A 9,687-nucleotide genomic window follows, 5' to 3' on the forward strand; every position below is an offset into this window, starting at 1 on the left:
TAAGGACAAATACACAAAATGGACACAGGAGGCAGCTCTTGTTCAATCTCTTGAAAGTGTGGTAACAGTAGACTTTCCATTATTCTAAAAGCACAATAGCTAGAGTAGAGTGGCTAGAGGGATACCTTCCTTGACCTATTTTTAAGACTCCTGGCCAACTATAACTGCCACCATTGTAATCCATCATGTCACTGAAAGTAGACTCCATAACGGCTATAACTTAATTTGTACAAAAGTCTAAGCACTCTGGGTCTTGTAATAGAATGCACCTCTCTGCTCTTACCATACATTTAGTTTAGATACAGTCTATTTATAGGAAATGTTGAAATATATGGTTCATTTTGGATTAGCTACTCATGTGATCTATACTTTTTCAAGTTAGTCTCTAGAATAACATATACTTGGCCTGCTGAAAGGCCATGTTTCCTAAATTGCAGTTTAATATTTAAAATGTGGTCTTTATCCAAAAGCACTTTAAGGTGCATCCACACAAAGCTCATTAGTGTATTAGCCGTAACATGTTATTCAGGAAGCTGTTGGTGATATTCCTCAGTTTCATCTTCATGAGGTTCCACAAAAGAAAATTATTTTGGAGACTAATGTCACAGTTATCTTGGTTTTTCACTTAAAATCATGAGTTATGTTCTTTCTCTCTCTCTTTTTTTTTTTTTTTTTTTTTTACAAATCTACACCTTTATTTACTTTTCATTAAATTTAAATCCTTGAGGGGTACAGCATCACACAGATTCTGTGGCCATTGGCTTTAGCAGGAAGGTTGCTTCAGAATTTGGCACAAACCATGCCACTGTTTCCATGAGCATGAGTTACTTTTCCCCAGATTACTCTGGTTTTGTTTGGTTTGCCACCAGGAGTCACTGTGTCGTTCTTTGCTTTGTACACATAAGCACATCGCTTGCCTACATAGAATTCCATTTCATCTCGAGCATAAACACCTTAGATTTTAAGAAGAGCTGTGTGCTCCCTCTGGTTCTGAAGACCCCGCTTATAGCCAGCAAAAATGGCCTTGGACCAGAGCCTTCCAGACATTATTTGGCGTTATAGGAGTCCTGTTCCCTGCAGGCCTCCACAGACTCCAAGATGGCAGAAAAAGAAAGGCCAGTTATGTTCTTTCTAATATTAACATGAATGACCCCATCTTCCTGTGTTTGTTGCTGAAAGGAAGTTAAGCACAAAATTTGAAACCTGAATCAGTAAGCATGATACTTCAAATGTTATTTAAAATGGAGTATGGTAAAAAGATGAGGAAAGATAAACAAAAAGAAGGAGGGCAAGAAGAAAGAAAAGAAAGGGTATCAATTTGGCTTTACCTTTTGACTACTAATAGTTCTGATGTTAATTCCTCAAAATCAATTCTGGAAATACTTCTAGTCCAGTGTATTGTACTTCTGAATGGAAGTTATTAACTTGCCTTCTTGTATTTAATTTACACACAAAATATTTATAAACACCAGCTAGAAATAAGCATTCAAAATTCAAAGCAATTTTTACATTAAAATTGGTGAATAATGATTGGGTTGGAAGAATACAAGATAGTCACCAATTAGATTTCTCTCTTTCACAACTACAAAGTGATTTATGTAGCATTTCCATTTACTAGCAATGGATTATCTGATAAAGAAATAAAACAATCGCAGGTGCCTGGGTGGCTCAGTCCGTTAAGCGTCTACCTTCAGCTCAGGTCATGATCCCAAGGTCCAGGGATAGAGCCCTGCATTGGGCTCCCCACTCAGTGGGGAGTCTGATACTCTCTCTCCCTCTGCCCCTCTCCCCAACTCGTGCTCTCTCAAATAAATAAATCAATATCTTTTAAAAAAAGAAATAAAACAATCCATTTATACCATCAAAAATAAAACACTTAGGTAAATTTAACCAATGAGTTTAAGAAAATTTAATCTCTATGATGAAAACAAGATACTGATGAAAGAAACTGACGAACAAATAAATGTAAAAATACCCTGTATTCATTGATCAGAAAAATTAATATTAAAATGTCCATGCAACACCAAGCCACTTACAGATTCAGTGCAATCCCTATTGAGATTCCAATGACATTTTTTAAAAGAAATAGAAAAAACAATTCTAAAATGTGTCTGAAGCCATGAAGGACCTGAAATAGTAAACACAATCCTGAGAAAGAACAAAACTGGCAGCATTACACTTCCTGATATTTAACTATATTATAAAGCTAGAGTAATCAAAACAGGATGGTCCTGGACTGAAAACAGACACATAGACCAATGAAAGAAAATTAAAAGCCCATAAATAAACTCATGTATATACATCAACTAATATTTGACAATGGAGCCAAGAATACTCAACAGGAAAAGATGGTCTCTTCAATAAATGATGCTAGGAAAATTAGGTATTCATATGCAAAAGAATGAAACTAGACCCCTATCTTAAACCATTCATAAAAGATTAATTCCAAATGGATTAAAGATTTAATGTAAGACTTGAAATCACAAAACTCCTATAAGTAAACATAAGGAAAAAGCTGTTTTCCAGCTTTATTGAGATATAATTGACACATAAATGTCAATTATAAATTTACATAAATTGTGTAAGTTTAAGGTGTACATCATGTTGAGTTCATATGTTTATAAATTGCAAAATGATTACAACAGTTGTATTAGCCACCACCTGCATCCTGACACCTAGGTATCATTTCTTCGTTGTGTTGAGAATATTTAAAATCTAACCCTTTAGCAAATTTTAAGAATATGAAACAGTATTATTAGCTATAATCACTATATTCGACATCAGATCCCTAATCTTAAAACTTGAAATTTGTTCACTTTGACCAACATTTACCTATTTCCCATATCAACCAACTTCTGGTAACCACCACTCAACTCTCTTTGACCCCTGAGTTTTTCTTTAGATTCCACATGTGAGTGTTATCATACAATACTGGTTTTCCTCTGTCTGGCTTATTTCACTTAGCATAATGCCCTCAAGGTGCATCCAAGTTGCAGATAAAAGGATTTCCTTTTTTATAATAGATATATAATAATCCATTGTTTGTGTGTATCTGTGTATCTCACATAGTCTTTATCCATTTATCTGTTAATGGACACTTATGTTGTTTTTGTATCTCGGGTATTGTGAGTCATGCAATGAACATACAAGAGCAGTTGCCTCTATGAGATCTTGATTTTAATTTATTTACATAGATAACCCAGAAATGGGATTGTTGGATCATAGGGTAGTATAATTTCCCGAAGAACCATGATATTGTTTTCCATAATGGCTTTCCACTTTGAAATTTACATCCCTATCACCAGTGCTATTCCCTACCACCAGTTGTTATCACTTGCCTTTTTGATGATAGCCATTCTACCAGGCATGAGGGGATAGCTCAATGTGACTTTGATTTGCAATTTTCTAATGATTTGTAATGTTGAGCACCTTTTCATATACCTGTTGGCCATTTGTATATCTTCCTGAAAAATTTCTGTTCAGATTTTCTGTTTGCCTTTTAAATTGAGTTGTTCTTTTGCCATTGAGTCGTATGTGTTCCTGATATATTTTGGATATTAACTCCTTATCACATATATGCTTTGCAAATATTTTCTCCTATTCTGTATTTTCACTTTCTTGTTCTGTTGTGTGGAACCAATCTATTTGATTTAATCCCACTACTATAGTGTTGCTTTTGTTGTTTGTGCTTTTGCTGTTATGTCAAGGAAATCACTGCTGAGACCAAGGTCAAGGAGATTTTTTCTGATATATTGTCCCGGAATTTTACAATGACAGGTTTTAAATATAACTCTTTAATTCATTTGAAGTTCATTTTTGTGAGTAGTGTAAGATAGGGTTCTAGTTTAATTTTTTTGCTTGAGGTTATCCAGTTTTCCCAACCCCAGTATTGAATAGACTATTCTTTACCCACTGAGTAATCTTAGATAATATTAGTTGACAATATATGCATGGGTTTTTTTCTGAGTTGATTCTCTTCTATTGGTATATGTACCTGATTTTATGTCAGTACCATACTGTTTTGATTACTATAACTTTGTACTCTATTTTGAAATTAGGAACTATAATGTCTCCAGGTTTGTTGTTTTTTTCTCATGATAACTTTAAGTATTCTGAGACATATTGCCTTGTTGAATTTTAGGATTATTTTTTCTATTTCTGTAAAAAAATGCCATTGAAATTTTGATAGGGATTGCACTGAGTCTGTAGATGCATTCAGGTAGTATGGAGATTTTAAAAATATTTTGATTCATGAACATGGGATATCTTTCCATTTGAGTTTTCAGTGTAGAGGTCTTTTTCTTCCTTGGTTAGATTTTTTTCATAAGTATTTTATTGTTTAAATGCTATTGTGAATGGGATAATTTTCTGTATTTCTTTTTTAGGTATTTTGTTATTGCATAGAAGCACAACTGTTTTCTGATACTGATTTTATATCCTGTAACTTCATTGAATTTGTTGATTATTCCAAGCAGTTTTTTGGTACAGTCTTTAGAATTTTTATATATAAGATCATATCATCTTTAAACATTTTACATCTTTTTCCTGCTGATTGCTCTGACGAGGATTTGCAGTACAATATTGAGTAGGAATGGTGTGAGTGGGCACCTTTGTCTTGTCCTAATTGTAGAGGAAAAGCTTTCAACTTTTCAGAATTGTGTATGTGAGTGTGGGTTTGTCATATATGGCCTTTATGTTGTTGAAATATGTTCCTTTTATACCCAATGTGTTGAGCATTTTTAACATGAAATGATGTAGTTTGTCACATGCTTTTTTGTATCTCCTGAGATAATTATTTTTCATTTTATTAATGTATATCACATTTATTAATTTGCTTATGTTTAACCAACCTTGCATCCCAGCGATAAACCCCACTTGATCGTGATGAATGATTCTTCTAACGCTGTTGAATTCAGTTTGCTATTTTGTTGAGAATGTTTGCATCCATATTCATGAGGGATATTGGTCTGTAATTATCTTTTTTTATAGTATCCGTAACCATCTTTGATATCAGGATAATGCCTGCCTTGTAAAAAGAGTCTGGGAGTGTCCCCTCCTGTTCAGTTTTTTGGATGAGTTTGAGAACAACTGGCATTAATTAATTTCGGCAATTTTTAATTTTGGCAGAATTTAGCAGTGAAACCATCTGGTCCTGCCTTTTCTGTTTTGGGAGGTTTTTGATTACTAATTCAGTATCATTACTTAATATTGTTCTTTTCAAGTTCTTCATTTTTCAGTCTTGGTAGGTTTTATCTTTCTAGGAATTTATCCATTTTTCCTAAGTTATCTAGTTGGCATATAATTGTTCACAGTGGTCTCATGATCCTTTGTATTTCTGTGGTATCAATTACAATGTCTCCTCTTATTTCTTATTTTGAGTCTCTTAGTCTAGCTAAATGTCTGTTTTATCTTGCCAGGAAAAAAACAAATAGCTCTTAATTTCATTAATCTTTATTATTTTTTCTGGTCTCCATTGCTGCTCCAATCTTTGTTACTACCTTTCTTCTGCTAACTTTGGGCTTAGTTTTTCTTCTATTTTGAGTTCCTTAAGGTGTAGAGTTAGATTTTTAAGAAATTTCTTGTTTCTTAATGTAGGCATTTATCACTATAAAGTTCTCTCTTAGAATGGCTTTTTCAGCATCTTATAAGTTTTGATATATTGTGCTTCTTTCTTAATTTGTTTCATAATGCTTCTTGATTTCCCTTTTGATTTCTTCTTTGACCCATTGGTTATTTGATGGTGTTGTTTATACTCCACATATTTGTGAATATTCCCACTTTACTTCTGTTATTATTTTCTAGGTTTATACTATTGTCATTGGAAAAGATGTTTGGCATGATTTCAATCTTCTTAAATTAGTGAAGACTTGTTCTGTGACCTGTCAGTGACTGATCCTGGAGAGTATTTCATGTGCATTTGAGAAGAATGTGTATTCTGCTGCTGTTAAGTGGAATGTCTATATATGTCTGTTAAGTCCATCAGGTCTAATGCATAGTATAAGTCCAACATTTACTTATTGATTTTCTGTTTGGATGATCTATCCATTTTTGAAAGTGTGCTTTTAAAGTCTCCTACTAATACTGTACTGTAACCTCTTTCTCCCTTCTGATTTGTTAATATTTGCTTAATACATTTAGGGGATCTCATCATGAGTGCATATGTATTTATGACTGTGATATCTCCCTGATGGATTGAAATTTTTATCATATAATGACCATATTTGTCTTTTGTTATAATTGGACTTAAAGTCCATTTCCTTTGATACAAATATAGTTACCTCTGCTCTTTTTGGTCTCCACTTGGATGGAACATCTTTTGCCATTCCTTCACTTTGAATTATGTGTGTCCTTAAAGTAAAGATGAGTCTTGTTTTATCCATTCAGTCAGTCTTTGCTTTTTGATTGGGAGATTCAATCCATTAATGTTGAGACTAATTACTGATAGGTGTGATAATTCATTCTCTATGTATTATATATAGAACAACTTAATCAAACCTAAGGATGGGATTTTTAGACCCTACAATCCATAGCCAGTGAGTCAGAAGCACAAATGATAACCTGGGCTTGCAATTAGCATCTTCAGTGTGCATGTGTGGGAGGCAGTCTTGTGGCACTTAACCTGGGGAACATCTCTGGGTAGATAGTGTCAGAATTGAGTTAAATTGTAGGACACCCAGCTGATGTCCCAAATGTTGTTTGGTGGTATGAGGAGAAAACCCTCACACCCACATCAGAATTGGGTTCAAAATCTTATTTAATAGGTAAGGACTTACTAATTCCAACTTGCTGTTTTCTGGTTGATTTGTAGTTCCTTTTTAAAATTCCATTCTTGCAGGCTTTTTATGTAAATAGATGATTTTACATAGTGGTATGCTTTGTTGGTATTGCTTTAGCTTTTGTATATCTATTAGAGATATTTGCTTTGTGGTTCCCAAGGGGCTTACATAAAACATCTCATCAATATTTTAATTGTATATCCATTATCTAATACTGATTCTGTAGCTATTTTTAATACTTTTTGTCCTTCAACCTTTACTTAGCACATTAACATATTATAGTATGAGTATATTCTGAATCTGGTAATATGCTTGCCTGTACCACTGTGTTGTATATTTTCATGTTTACTCATTGCTAATCAATGTCCTTTTTCAGTATGAAGAACTTTAAGCATTTCTTGTAATGCAGGATTAGTGGTGATGAATTCCTTCAGCTTTAGTTTATTAGGGAAGGGTTATTTATTGTTACATGTCTTGGGGAAGAACTTTGGAATGAAATTCTGAGCTGACTTATGAGATTCTTTCTCTGTTTGTTTGGGAAGTTCTCAGCCATTATTTCTTTAGATAAGCTTTCTACTCCTTTCTTCCTCTGAGACTCCCAAAATACATACAATATTTCTTTTAATGGTCTCCCATAACCCCTGTAGGATTTCTTCATTCTTTTTCATTCAATTGACCTATTTTCTAGATCACGGATTCTCTTTTCTGCTTGTTCAAGTCTGTTGTTTAAGCTCACTCTTAAATTCTTCAGCTCCAAAATTTGTTTGGTTCTTTTAAATTATGTCCCTTTATTGAGCTTCTCATTTTGTTCTTATAATGTTTATCTCTGTTCTCTTGTAGCTCTCCAAGCATTGCTGTAGAACAAATATTTTGAATTCTTTGTCAGGCAATTCTGAATCTCCATTTCTTTGGAGACAGTTATCAGAGATTTACTTTATTCTTTTGGTGGAGATGCTTTTCTGGCTCTTCATGACCTATCTGTGCATTTGAAGAAGCAGTCCCCTTTTCCAGATTTTATGGATGAGTTTTGGTAAGGGAAGGCTTTCACTGGTAGAAGCTAGCACATTGTATTGTGCTAGGACTCTAGGTTTAGCAATGCAGGGTGCCAAATCTAGGGGGATATTGCAGGACCAGGTCTGAGGTGGGGGTGATGTTTTTTCATCCCATGCACTGTGGCCAGAGCATCAACAACTGTGCTTTTTGGCAAGCACTACTGAGGGACCACAGTTCTTGCAAAGGCTGTTGGTGTACTAAGCAGCACCCTCAGGACCCGTAGGTAGGGACCAGGGCAGGCTGTGGTGGTATCCAGAGCTAGTGGTGTATGAGCTGCAGCTGCCTGTCTAGTGGCAGACGACACATTTGCCAACACACTCATATGTGCACAAGGGGTAGGATCAAGTACGGGCTCCCTTGTATCAGGGTATCATTGTGCTCTCCTATGTGCTACATTGGAGGTCCGTGCAGGTCCTCAGCCGGAAGGACTAGCTATAAGTGGACACAGTGGTCCAGGCTAGTGACAGACAGCAGGGTCTGTTCCACACCTGCAAGCAGCTATGGGGGCCCTGGATGGTGGTGTGCTCTTCTGTGGCCACACACTCTTCTTCTGGGCATACTGAGGGAGAACCAGTAATGGTGATTGGGCTGGCTATATGCCTGAACCAAGCTGGAGGGGCAAGCAGTGTGTTCACCTGTAACGACACATTCCCTTCCATGCATAACTCCAGTATGTTGCTAACCTACAGGTCTTCTAGAGCTCTTTTTGTTCATGAATAGCTAAGGAAACTGGGATCTCCTGTATCACAGGTTTTTTTTTTTTTCCTCCAGAATCTGGAAAAAGCCTCTTGACATGAATCTTGGCAATGACTTTTTGATAGAACATTTAAAGTACAAGCAACAAGATTAAAAATAGAATTACAGCAAACTAAAAAGCTCTACACAACAAAGAACCAAAAAGAAAACCTATAGAATGAGAGAAAATATTTAAGGAACTCCTCTAACCCAATAGTATAAACAAATAATCCAATTTAGTAATCCAATTTAGAAATGGGCACGGGACCTGAATGAATAGTCATTTTCCCAAGAAGATATTCAAAAGGTGCTAAGAAAAAAAACGGTGTTAAACATCACTAATTATTAGGGCAAGGGAAACCAAAACCACAATGAGATATAAACGCATGACTGTTAAAAGGGCTATCATCCGAAACACAACAGTATTGATGGGGACATGAAGAAGTTAGTGGGAATGAAAAAGTGTAGTGCTTGCTCAAAAAATAAAACTACCATTTGATCCAGCAATCCCACTTCTGGGTATGTATCTAAATAAATTTTAATATACATACACATGTACATATATATACACACACATTGAAATACGATGTAGCTGTAAAAAAAAATCCCTGCCATTTGTGACAACATGGATGGACTTTGGGGACATTAGACTAAGTGAATGAAATAAGTTCTAGAGATTTAAAATATAGCACAATTACTATAGTTAACAATACTGTATTGTGAATATGAAAATTGCTAAGAGGAAATCTTAAGTTCTCATAACATGGAAGGAAAAAAATTGGCACTATGTGAAATGCTGAATTTTAACCAATTGTCATCTTGGGGTAAACATTTTGCCAAATATACATGTATCAAATCATATTGTATACCTCAAACTTATAAAATATGTCTATTACATCTCATTAAAATTGGGGAAAAGTATCAAAAAACGAACAATTAAATGATTTTCTTGAGTTTAGCTCTAAGGAAAGGAAAGGGAACAAATTCTTACTTAATACCCAACAGTAGTTACATATATTTTTGGTTACTATTTAGCAAGGTAGGTAAATTAATTAAGATGGTATCAAGTTCACACAACAAATTAATAAAAAAATGATTAAAACACAAGTTTATCTGATTGATG

At 34.7% G+C, this 9,687-nt stretch overlaps 1 pseudogene; it reads right to left on the minus strand.

The window, feature by feature from the left end:
• Positions 1-714: 714 nt before the first annotated feature.
• On the minus strand, positions 715-1,047 carry LOC116629059 (annotated as a pseudogene).
• Between the last annotated feature and the right edge of the window lie 8,640 nt (positions 1,048-9,687).

This window comes from Phoca vitulina, unplaced genomic scaffold (assembly GCF_004348235.1).
Source record: "Phoca vitulina isolate PV1807 unplaced genomic scaffold, GSC_HSeal_1.0 scaffold236, whole genome shotgun sequence".
Taxonomy (NCBI): Eukaryota; Metazoa; Chordata; class Mammalia; order Carnivora; family Phocidae; genus Phoca; species Phoca vitulina.